This window comes from Macaca fascicularis, chromosome 18 (assembly GCF_037993035.2).
Source record: "Macaca fascicularis isolate 582-1 chromosome 18, T2T-MFA8v1.1".
NCBI classification, from domain to species: domain Eukaryota; kingdom Metazoa; phylum Chordata; class Mammalia; order Primates; family Cercopithecidae; genus Macaca; species Macaca fascicularis.
The window spans coordinates 57,695,397-57,708,301 of record NC_088392.1 but is presented as its reverse complement, the minus strand read 5'-3'; the positions used below and the strand labels follow the sequence as shown (position 1 = coordinate 57,708,301).

At 40.1% G+C, this 12,905-nt stretch overlaps 1 protein-coding gene across 2 annotated transcripts in view; it reads right to left on the bottom strand.

The window, feature by feature from the left end:
- The window catches only part of GAREM1 (GRB2 associated regulator of MAPK1 subtype 1), a 319,538-nt gene that overhangs the window by 29,764 nt on the left and 276,869 nt on the right, over nucleotides 1–12,905 (bottom strand). The gene's annotated exons all lie outside the window — the stretch shown is intronic.

Here is a 12,905-nt window from a genome sequence, read left to right as displayed (position 1 = left end):
ATAGAGCCAAAGGCAGCATAATGGATGATTAAGAGATTGAGAAGTATCTTCTTTACAGAGCAATTGGAAAAGTTACAGCGGATTTTCTCTGAGACACTACTTTCTCTGATGTTATATTCCCCAATACTTTGACCATGTTCTGTTGTAGCCATCTGATGTAATTCGTTTTCCAACAGCCATCCCTTTTGGCAGTGGGATCTTTTTTTTGTGGTGGTGGTTGTTTTTGTTTTGTTTTTGAGACGGAGTCTCACTCTGTCACCCAGGCTAGAGTGCAGTGCTACGATCTCAGCTCACTGCAACCTCCGCCTCCAGGGTTCCAGCAATTCTCCTGCCTCAGCCCCCGGAGTAGCTGGGATTACAGGTGCGTGCCACCACATCCAGCTAATTTTTGTATTTTTAGTGGAGATGGGGTTTCACCATGTTGGCCAGGCTAATCTTGAACTCCTGACCTCAAGTGACCCGCCTGCCTTGGCCTCCCAAAGTGCTGGGATTACAGAAGTGAGTCTCGCCCCCAGCCTGGCAGTGGGATCTTAGAGAACAGGGCTGATAAAAACTTGTGCCCTTGGTGCCCAGGCCAGTGCTCGGCACTTGAAGACCCACAGCACCATGTTTGATCAACAACTAAATTACAAAGAGATTTAAAACATTTTAGACATCCCAGCTATTTGTTACAGGCTTTTCTTAGTTTTTCCCCATTGTTTTCCACGGAAACTTATCAGAAATTGAAATATTATAATACCAACTGTATCCTTCAGTTCTCCAAAATTCTGATTTTGGAACCAGAAATAAATATTAAGTCGCAGTTTATAATGAGACAAATCACATTTGGGATTAAGGGAAGGTTGATTTGAGGCCCAAATAAATCTTTAGTTGGGAAATGCCACTGTGTAATTGATAACTAGCCTAGATTTCTTTTACTTATTTTCTTAGAAGGTTGTGTTTTACAGGATCTCTAATCCTGAAAGGTCCTTCCCCCACTCCGCCCTCAGAAAAACATTTAATAGTGACTTAAGAATAGAAGTCATAGAAGTCATGTCTTGGGTAGACGTGAGGCTAATCCTGGAACTTTGATTACTATGCCCACCATTCACTAAATTATGCTCTCTGGTCTAAGAAAAATGTCATCTGACTGGAGATTCCTCCTCTGACCACATCGTATAAAATAGCTCCCCTCCTCAGCCTTGCTGCCTCCTTTCTCGAGTTCTATTTCTTCCCCGCACTTATGTATCCCTGACATTGTGTTCCGTGGTAACTAATTGGTAATTGTCTTCTCTCCCACGGGAATGCAAGCTCCACAAGGGCACGGTCTTTGTTTCGTTTACTGCCTCATCCCCAGGACTGAGAACACTGGCAGAAAACAGTTATGGGAAATATGTTACATGGATGATTATGAGCTTTCTAGAGCAATAAGTTGATTTGTCCTTTTTATTAGGCATATTACCCTTTTAGAATCAGTTTTCAAAAACTGGTAAAGACAAGAACGTGAGGGCTGAGTATGAGGCCTGCCTAGTTCATGGCACTAGCCCATTCCCCAAGTTAGCCCCTTTCTCCTTTTCGTAAAGTTAAATCGATGGGTCTTCAGCGGTGTCCCAACCCTTCCCTGCCCCACTCCTCCCCACTCTCCCCAGGCCTCCCTCTCGTTTTCTCCTCTCCCCTGTCTCCACTGGCTCCTGCTCTGCTGCCAGCATGCCAAGGCTAGGTCTAAGCTTTGTTAGAACCTGCTGCTCCCTTCGTTACTACCCTACCTTTCTCCTTTCTCTCACCACCCAAATCCTAAATCGTGAGGATAGTGCTGACAACTCTTTCTTTCCATCAATTCCTCCCTGAAGCTTTTACCATCTGGCTCCTATTCCTAGATATTTCTGGAACCTCCTTCTTATGTAACTATCCTAAATGGTCTCTCTGCATCCTATCTGTATTAGTCCGTTCTTATGCTGCTATAAAGAACTGCCCGAGACTGGGCAATTTATAAAGGAAAGAAGTTGAATTGACTCACAGTTCCAGAGGGCTGGGGAGGCCTCAGGAAGCTTACAATCATCGCAGAAAGGGAAGTAAACACGTCCTTTTTCACGTGGCAGCAGGAGCGAGAAATGAGTACCTAGTGAAAGGGGAAGCCCCTTATAAAACCATCGGATCTCGTGAGAACTCACTGACTATTACGAGAACAGGAGTGGGGAAACTGCCCCCATGATTCAATTATCTCCACCTGGTCCCTCCCACAACACATGGGGATTATGGGGACTACAATTCAAGATGAGATATGGGTGGGGGCACAGCCAAACCATATCACTATCTTAACCTTTTGGAACCCATTTGCTAAACAGGCAGCAGAGTAACCAAAAGGAACACCTGTTCCTAAAAGGAACACCTGATCATGAGAGTTTCCTGCTTAAAAACTGCAGAGGCTTCCCAACTTTTTTAGGATCAAGTTCAAGCCTCTTTCGAATGGCATCCTCAGCTGACATGGCTGGCTCCTGACCGCTCTGCCCACCTCATCTCTCAACATTTCTCTGCTGGGAATTGATGGGGTTCTTTGTCTGAATCCATTGTTTCATTCATGCACGCAGCAACTCTTTCTTTGCTGTAATTCCTTTGCTCTGGGTGCCCTCTGTCTAAAATGTCTGAATTTCTTCTCTCATCTCCATCCAGCTTACTCCAGTTGATGTTTTAATACCCTGGTCTTTTAAATTTTTTGAAATAATGAAGTATCTATCTGTCCCGTCATCTGTTGACAACCCATCATTTCTCCACTGATTTTCAGTGTCTTCTCCAGCATGTGGTAGATTCTTACGTTTAGGTCTGGTTTGGGGCCTTATATTATTTAATCTATTAATACATCCATTCCTGTGTTGTTACTATTTTTATTATTAAAAATTTCAAATGACTTTTAATATCTGATGTGAGGGAAGGCAAGCGTCTCCACCTTTTTCCTACATAGTTACTAATATCCACCACCCCATCTGTCAATTTTTTTCTTTTTATTTTGAGACTTTTTGTTTCCATTTTTTTCTTTTTTTTTTCTTTCTGAGTCTGACTCTGTTGCCCAGGCTGGAGTGCAGTGGCATGATCTCAGTTCACTGCAACCTCCGCTTCCCAGGTTCAAGTGATTCTTGAACCTCAGCCTCTCGAGTAGCTGGGATTACAGGCAGGCACCACCCTGCCCAGCTAATTTTTATATTTTTAGTAGAGACAAGGTTTCACCGTATTGTCCAAGCTGCTCTCGAACTCCTGGCCTCAAGTGATCCACCTGCCTTGGCCTCCCAGAGTGCTGGGATTACAGATGTGAGCCACCGTGCCTAGCCATATCAGTCAATTTTTGGTCAAATTTTCTTGACTATTTTCAGATGCTTACTTTTCCAAGTGAGTGCTAGAATCTCTTTTTTCACATTTCTCCTTCTTCAAAACAAAAAAGGGATTTAGATTGAAACTACTATAATTATAAACAATTTTATAAAGTATCATTTTATTCTTACAAAGTCAGAAAGAGGAAAACGGAAGAGCTAGCAATTGTTCAACTATAATTTGTGTAGTCCTTACCATTAATTTGTTCTGTGCATTGGTTTTTGATAAGGTAAAATTGTTGATAAAATGATGTATTATCAAGAAAAATAGTCCGAGATATAAAAATTGGCTAAACAGAATGCCAATTTCAGTGGAGTTCTATGTACAGTCCAGAGAATGTTATCTGATTTTATAGGGATGTGTACCTTTGATTGTCTCCTAATGACTAGGGCAGAATTGAACTTGCAGGAAACTGGTAGTCATGGCAAACAATTCTTGTCAACAGAAATGCAAATGCTTTTGTCCAGTAGAGATATAATTGATTTCTGACCTGTAGAAAGATCATCCCAAATGCTGCATTTCATTTTCTTACATAATATTAATAAGTTTTACAACCATTAGCATATTTATTTCAGCATTCCTAATTGCCTCTGTGTATATATGACTGTTCAAATTTTCTCTTAAACTGGTTCTTACATCTTACTGGTTTCTTTCTTGATTGAATACAATCTTTGACATACATACATTTTATATTTGCATGAGGGTCATAATATGAGCTTCTAAATATTGTATTGTAGTTGTATTGTGCCTTAACAAAACTATGTGAGAAATGTGATTAAAGCAAATTCCTTTGCTTACACCCTTTAAAGGAATTCTTCTAGAAATGTAATATATGCTTATAAAGTAATTCAACTGTACAGAAGCCACCGTGCTTAGACTTAAATTTCCGAAAGAACATATTGCCCAACCTCTTATTTGAAAACAAGAACAACAGACATGCTAAACTTCTCAGACGATTTAATCATAAATAGATAAAGTTTATGACAATGTTGCATAAACAGGGAGAGGCCTTTGGGAGGCAAACTGAAAGATTTATGCTCAGTAGGACTATTTTATAGAAAAAGAGAATATTTATATAATCCTTGTTAGATTAAATACAGAAATTTTACAAGTTGGTCAAAAGCAGCTAACAGTAAAACAGGGGGCAGGGAATTAGATTCCCAGAACAAATCTTAGTCCTATTAAACTTCCTCAGGGCTGGGCGTGGTGGCTCAAAACCCGCAATCCCAGCACTTTGGGAGGCCGAGGTGGGTGGATCACCTGTCAGAAGTTCAAGACCAGCCTGGCCAACATGGTGAAACCCTGTCTCTACTAAAAACACACAGACACACACACGAAAAATAGCTGAGCGTGGTGGCAGGTGCCTGTAATCCCAGCTACTTGGGACGCTGAGGCAGGAGAATCACTTGAATCTGGGAGGTGGAGGTTGCAGTGAGCCGAGATCACACCACTGTACTCCATCCAGCCTAGGCAAAAAAGTGAGACTTGGTCTCAAACAAAACAACAAGCAAGCAAACAAAAAAACCTCCTTAGAAAATGGCTTATTAGTTTTATCAGGAATGCTAATTTCTTCCCACGAGAAGTTCTTTCCAAGTCTAGGCTTTGGGACAATGTTGTTTGCACAAATCTTACATTTTAGTGTAAGTGTGAGGAAGAACATTAATGTTTTGATTTTTCCCTGTCTTTGATGCCCTTTAAATAAATGTATCAAATTTCAAATAGTTTTTGATATGTAGAGACGGGATCTCGCTATGTTCCTCAGACTGGTCTTGAACCCCTGGGCTCAAGCCGTCTTCCCACCTCGGCCTACCGAAGTGCTGGGATTACAGGAGTGAGCCACCAGGCCTGGCTTTTTTCACTAAACTGGGGCTTCTTTACTTTTCTTAGAGAGTGAAGTGCCCAGGAGAGGGCAGTGAGGCTGAAAATGAGGGCTTGGAGAGGGCAGCGGGAGGATTGGGAAGCCCACAGGAGGAAGGGGAAGGGGATGTCAATGCTGGAAATCTTCCCAAGTCCTAAACTCTGAGCCGAGAGGACAAGTCACGACTTAGAGTTGGCATGGTTTTGCAACCTAGGAAGACTTCACCCCTTTCCCATCTTGTTTTGGAGCCCACCTCACACCTTGTCAAACATATTAAAATGCAGACATTCCACATCACATAAATAGATTCTTCTTCCCATAAAATATTGGGCATATCTTTATAATTCTGCCTTTGAAAACATTTGGCTCTGAGTAACTTTTAATCTTTTATGCCTTTCTTCATAACCATGTTTACTTGAGGCTTCTTGCAAAGTGAGAAAATTTGATTTGTCATTTTTTAATGCAAAAATATTTATGAATATTAAATTTAGCGACAGATGAGTTTGACATATTATTTGGTAGAATGTTTAATTAGACATTTATTGATTCACATCTGTAGCTTTATTTTTAGTTAGGAGCAAATAATTTTTCCCCCTAGGTCTGTCTCAGGCATGTTTGTAGACTGCATTGTTCAAGCTCATTGGCCCTGGGCCCTGTTTCTATGGTTCCTAATGGATAAAACAGCTTGCTGACAGTCCTCTGACTTGATGGTTTGGGCTGCTTCCTGGAAATGCCATGAAAACACTGCCTATCCCTTCATGAGAATTCAGGGCAATGTCTATGCAGGGACAGTGGGGACAATTGAAAGAGGCAGCTTCCATTCTAACAGTTTTGAGCCATGGACTTGTTAGTCTAATGAAGCTCATGGATGCCTCCTCAGAATAATGTTTTAGATGTGCAATATAAAATACACATAGGATTACAAAGGAAATCAATTCTTATTGAGATACTGTTAGGAAAAAGAATAAATTCGTGATATAGTAATACACACGTTTCTTTTTTTAAGTATTAAATGACAAGATCTAGCTGTGAGCCTAAGACCTATAGTAATTTCAAAGTAGCAATGAGTATAAACAATATTTTGAGATATAGGACCTTAATGTGATCTGATATGAAAATATTTGATGTGTCTATTGATGACAAAATCACAGGTACTTATACCATGACTATGACTTTTTGCCTATTTTCTTTTTAAAATTTCTATGTATGTATCTATCTGTGTATCTATCTATCTGTGTATCTATCTATCTATCTATCTATCTATCTATCTATCTATCTATCTATCTATCTATCTACCTATCTATCTATTTTTGAAGCCTACAGCACCCAGTATTCCCAGGCTGGCTCTCATCCAAATACTATCTGGGATTGACCCTTTTTAGCTTTGGAAATCAAACAAGATTGGGTGGATTCAGGGTGGTAAGGATATAGATGTCTATTTTCACAATGGAGAGAAATGCTACATTTTAATTACAAGCTAATGAAATTAAGGTGTAATTATTTTTTCTTTCTGATTCTCAGAACCTGTGATTTCTATCCATGGCTGTGGGCCCCAAATTAAGATCAACGGAGGTGAAGAATGTCCCCACTTTGGTGAATTATTATGGCGAGAGGATTATAGATACCATACGACTCTCAAGCTTGAGAGATTCTGAAGCAGAGTCTATGGATCTCTCAGCTCCCAAAGACACTGTCTTGAATTCTTCTGATATAGTATCAGTGGAACAGAAAGTAAGTGGCTTTGCTGATACAGAGTCCTAGAAAATTTCACAGGATTTCTAATCTCCTGTTCCAGGCCAAGATTATGACTCTCAAGTCTGCTTTCTATTCTCTCACCAAATGGCCCCCAAAAAGCTCTCCTGAGCCTCCCTACCTTGGAAGCTTTTAATTTCATTCTAAAATTTATATACTTTAAAGTTCATACTTCACACCAAACCACCCACTAACCCACCTTCCCATCCATCCATCCATCCACCCACCTATCTACCCATCCACCCATCCACCTATCCATCTACCCATCTACCCATCCACTCATCCATCCATCCATCCACCCACCCACCCATCCATCCACCCATCTACCCATCCACTCATCCATGCATCCACCCACCCACCCATCTACCCATTCACTCATCCACTCATCCATCCATCCACCCATCCACCCACCCATCCATCCATCGATCCATCCATTTAGTAATGAGCCCACACCATAAAGGTATGAATGTGTAACTTACCTCCCTTTTCAAATTCTCCCCTTGTTCATAACCTCATAGTAAGAAATATCTACATTAGTGCAAAAGATTGTGCATGCTAAAGTCATCCTCAGATGTTTCTAGCATAATTGAAGCAAATCAAGTCATTGCACTATGCAGTTTTTGGGCCAATTTGTGAAAACTGGTAGTTATTCTTGACTTCTGGTCCTCAGATCTCAAATGTCTAATACTGATAGTAAAATTGCCTATCCCACATGTAAGTGTGGTCATGATTTCCAAGACTGTTCATTATTTCTCTGGTTTTTTTTTTCTTTCCTCTCTCAGATGAAGACAGACCAGCAGCTTGTACTTCCTTTCTTTTTTGTCATAAAAAAATGATAAGCTAATATTCCGTGCCTGTATGGTGGTATTCTTTTGTGTTCTGGGCCCTGGGATACCCCTTCAGAACTCTCATCTGGTAGCTGACTCCATGGAAACACTTACCTGTGACTTAAGTTAAGACATTTGAACTGGGAAGCAAATGTTTTTCTTTCCCTTTTACTGTAACCAAAACCTGCAATGAGTCACATCTCACCCACTCCATGCTCATCTGGCCCTTCTGGCCACACGGAGCAAAGTCAACAACTAAGGCCCAGCACACGCAGCAGCTGTCAAAGCAGAAGTCCTCAGTCATTGAACAGCTGAGTATTATCATAGATCCTAGGGTTCCCACAGTCCATATGTAGGGGAAGCAGCTTCTTCTCACCACCGTGGTGGGGATCTGAAAACCCAGCACACATGACACTCTCGCCTTGACCCACTTCCCCATCCAAGGGCAGAGTCTGAAGTTCAGAATGGTGCGGCTCCCTCTCTCCCTCTCAGCCCATCAGGCCCTTAGGTGACTCAGTAAACCTTGCCCAAACTAGGCTCTCTGTTCTCTTCTCTACTTGGACTGACCCAAGTGGAGGGGGTCCTCCCTTTTAAATTGGCTTCCGAGGTCCAGATATAGACTATGAGCAAGTATTTCACTGCTTGACCTTTATACTTGGTGGATACCTTTCTTATAACTGATCAGATGAAGCCCTTACAGTCTATTTAAATGCTTGTGTCCCCTGTAAACTATTTAAGAGGAGGGATCATGCCAATTGTTTCTATGTCCCCAGTATCTAGCACAATGCCAGGATGTGGTTTTCCATAAATATTTTGAATGAATGCATGAATATGTCAATTAAAGAACACTTTAGTTTTCTCTAATAATTCCCTTGTGCATGAGAATTCCCTTGTGCATGAACTTCCTTACATACATGTCTGTGGTCCATATTGTAGTGTTTGTTCTAATTTCCAGGCACTTACTTTACATACATAATTTTTAATATGCTAATCCTGTCCTTTTATTACTTTCATTTTATATGTAAGAAAGTTGAGGCTGGGCACAGTGGCTCAGGCCTGTAATCCCAGCACTTTGGGAGGCTGAGGTGGGAGGATTGCTTGAGCACAGGAGTTCAAGACCATCTGGGGCAATATAGGGAGACCCCATCTGTACAGAAAAAAAAAAGTTGAGGCTCAAGGAGTTTAACTTTCTTATGCTCAGGTGGCTAATACAAAGCTGAACTTCTCAGCTAAGGGTTCAAACCCGTCTTTTTTAGTGCAGCTCTATCTTCCCATCACCATGAAGCAACAGTGTCAAGGTGTGTTCCATAGAATCCTGAGGGTCCCTGAGACTCTCTCAGAGTCCACAGGTCAAAACTATTTTTACAATAATACTGACTTTTTTTTGTCTTAAAAACAAACAAACAAACAAAACTATGTTGAGAACAGTATCTTGGTACAAAAGCAGTGATAACGGTAGTCATTGTATTTTTCACCACTGTGCACTTTCAGTAAAAACAATAATAATAAAACAGTCTCACTTTAAAATGTCCAGATGATGCTATAAAAATTAATTTTATTATATCTAGACCCTTGAGTACACATCTTTTTAATATTCTGCATGACAAAATGTGAAGAACACATTTGGAAGAAAAGCATTTGTGTGACTGAGTTGTGGAAAAGATGCCTTTCTCATGGTACATCATATTTACTTGAAGAACAACTGACATGCAAACTATGGTTACTAGGCATTTGGCAGACATGTACCTGAAAGTGAATGGAGGCTGGGCGCCGTGGCTCACGCCTGTAATCCCAGCACTTTGGGAGGCTGAGGTGTGTGGATCACAAGGACGGGAGTTTGAGACCAGCCCGACCAACATGGTGAAACCCTATCTCTACTAAAAATACAAAAATTAGCTGGACCTGGTGACGCACACCTGAAATCCCAGCTACTCAGGAGGCTGAGGCAGGAGAATCGCTTGAACCTGGGAGGGGGAGGTTGTAGTGAGCTGAGATCACACCACCTCACTCCAGTCTGGGCAACAGAGGGAGACTCCGTCTCAAAAAAAAAAAAAAAAAAAAAAAAGAAAGTGAATGGAGTGAGCCTAAAACATCAAGGAAATCAATTGATGGCATTTACTGGCAATGAAAAAAATTAAGGTTTCAAGAGAAAGTTGGAATTTTAGAAAGCTTGTATCTGCTACTATGAACTTGACAGTTTCCCAGACACATCTAAAGTTTTCTGATGAGATTGGTGGTGATATTAACAAAGTGATTTATTTCATAAAGTATCACTAAATGTGTCAACATTTGGAAGATCTGCATAACTCAGTGAACCTAGATTTTTCTAAAAGATGAATGATGTTATGAAATGAAAATCATGCTTAGGTAAAGGATCCATTCAAATGTAAGGTAGACCAATAGATTTGAATATAACGGCATACGAAATGGACTTAAAAATAACAGAATATGAAGAGTTCATTGATGTGGTTTAAGAAACTACAGCTTGTTGAGTTTGGGCGTAGTACTTAAGTAGAACAGCCACAATTATCTAAAAGGCTATTTCAACTTTTTCAACTACATTTCTCTTTGAAGTCAACTTGAGCACGGGAGACGTGCTCATCCATCCACCCATCTACCCATGGGTGTGTGACAAGTATTTTTTTTTTTTTTTTTTTTGCTTTTGTGCAGGATATTTTCTACTGTGAGGTACAGCGAATGCTTAAACAATGCCATGGACCCCCTCCCACTTCAGGAACACGTTGTAGTGCAGTCTCCAAGGCAACAGCGTAGTCTTGAACTAAGTGTATGATCCTGTTTACTTTTTGGCCTCTTTCTGTTGTTGACTGCAGGTAGTGTCATTTACATCCTTTGGAAAATGTTTGTTATTCTAGTAGTTTTCTCAGAAGGCACACACTGTAAAACAAAACAAAAAGTCACTGCAGCAGAGCAGAAGCAAGATGATGCTCAGTGTTGGGCGCACAGAAGAAGCCACCTGCTAGTGGTTAAACTGGGTTAACTGAATCTTGGTGATCCTGCGTCAGGGGCCTATAACATGTACACTTGATACTCTCAGCTTACGTGTTTTTGTTAAAATATTGAATGGTTTTTATTTCTTAAATTTTTTTCTTGGATTTTATTTTTTAGAGACTTTATTTATTTTAGGTTCATGGCAAAGTTGGGTGGAGGGTACAGAAATATCTCATATATCCTTCGCCCCACTCATGCATGGCTTCCCCACATCAACATCCCCAACAAGCATGGTACATTTGTTACAACTGATGAACCTACACTGACACATCGTTCTCACCCAGAATTCATAATTTACATTAGGGTTTACTCTTGGTGCTGTATGTTTTATTTTGACAAATGTATACTAACCTGTATCCACAATTGTAATGTACAGAATAGCTTCACTCTTTTAAAAGTCGTTTATGCTCTGCCTATTCATCCCTTCCTGTTCTCTACCCCTGGGCAATCGCTGAACTTGTCACTGTTTTCTTAATTTAGCCCTTTCCAGAATGCCATATAGTTGGAATCACACAGTGTGTAATCTTTTCAGGTTGGCTTCTTTCACTTAGTAATATACAGTTAGTTTCCTCCATGGCTTTTCACAGCCTGCTAGCTCATTACTTTTTAGTGCAGAATAACATTCCATTGTCTGGAGGTAACACAGTTTATTTATCCACTCACCTACTGAAGTGCATATTGGTCACTTCCAAGTTTTGGCAATTAGAAATAAAGCTGCTCTAAACATTCATGTGCAGATTTTTGTGTGGCCGTAAGTTTCCAACTCCTTTGGGTAAATACCAAAGAACACAAATGCTGGATCATATGGTAAGGATATATTTAAGAGGTGAAAGATTTATATGCTCTGACGAGAAACCAGAGCATAGTAAGACTATGTTTAGTTTTGTAAAAAACTGCCAAACCATCTTCCAAAGTGGCTGCACCATTTTGCTTTCCCATCAGTAATAAATGAGAGTGCTTGTTGTTCCACATCCTCACCAGCATTTAGTGTTGTCAGTGTTTTGGATTTTGGCCATTCTCATTAGGTTTGTTATGGTATCTCATTATTGTTTTGATTTTAATTTCCTGGATGACATATGACGCAGAGCATCTTTTTATATGCTCCTTCACCATCTGTGTATCTTCTTTGGTGAGGTATCTGTTAAGGTCTTTGGCTCATATTTGAATTGGTTGTTGTTTTCTTATTGTTAAGTTTCAAGACTTTTTAAAATGTTGAACCAGCCTTGCATATCTGGGAAGAATCCCACTTGTTTGTGGTATACAGTTCTTTTTATACATAGTTGGGTTTGATGTTCTTCATCCCTTTGCTTTTAATCTTTTTGTATCTTTATATTTAAGGTGGGTTTCTTGGCCAGATGCAGTATCTCATACCTGTAATCCCAGCACTTCGCAAGACTGAGGGTGGGGACAGCATGAACCCAGGAGTTGGAGACCAGCCTAGGCAACATAGTGAGACCCTGTCTCTACAAAAAAATTTTTAAAAAATTAACTAGGTGTGGTGGCACATGCCTGTTATCCCAGCTACTTGGGAGGCTGAGGCAGGAGGATTGCTTGAGCCCAAAAGTTTGACGCTGCAGTGAGCCGTGATAGTGCCACTGCACTTCAGACTGGGTGACAGAACAAGACTCTATCTCAAAAAAAAAAAAAAAAAAAAAGGTGATTTCTTATAGACAAGGTATACGTGGATCTTGTTTTATGATCTACTGTTACAAACTGTGTTTTTTAATTGGTGCATTTAGGCCATTGATGTTTTAAGTGATTATTTGTATGTATGGATTAATATATACCACATTTGTTGCTGTTTTCTGTTTGTTGCCCTTTTCTATGTTCCTATTTTTGTCTTTCACTCTTTTCTGCCTTTTGTGGTTTTTGTTGAGCATTTTATATTATTGGATGTTCTCTCATTTCTTAGCATATCAGTTATACTGCCTTTTAAACTTTTTTTAGTGGTGTCCTACAGTGTGTAATATACATTTACAACTAATCCAAGTCTGCTTTTAAATAAGACTATACAACTTCATGGGCAGTTGTGAGCACCCTATAATAACAAAATAATCCCAATTCCTCCTTCTGATCCTTTTATCATTGCCGTTATTCATTTCACTTATATATAAACA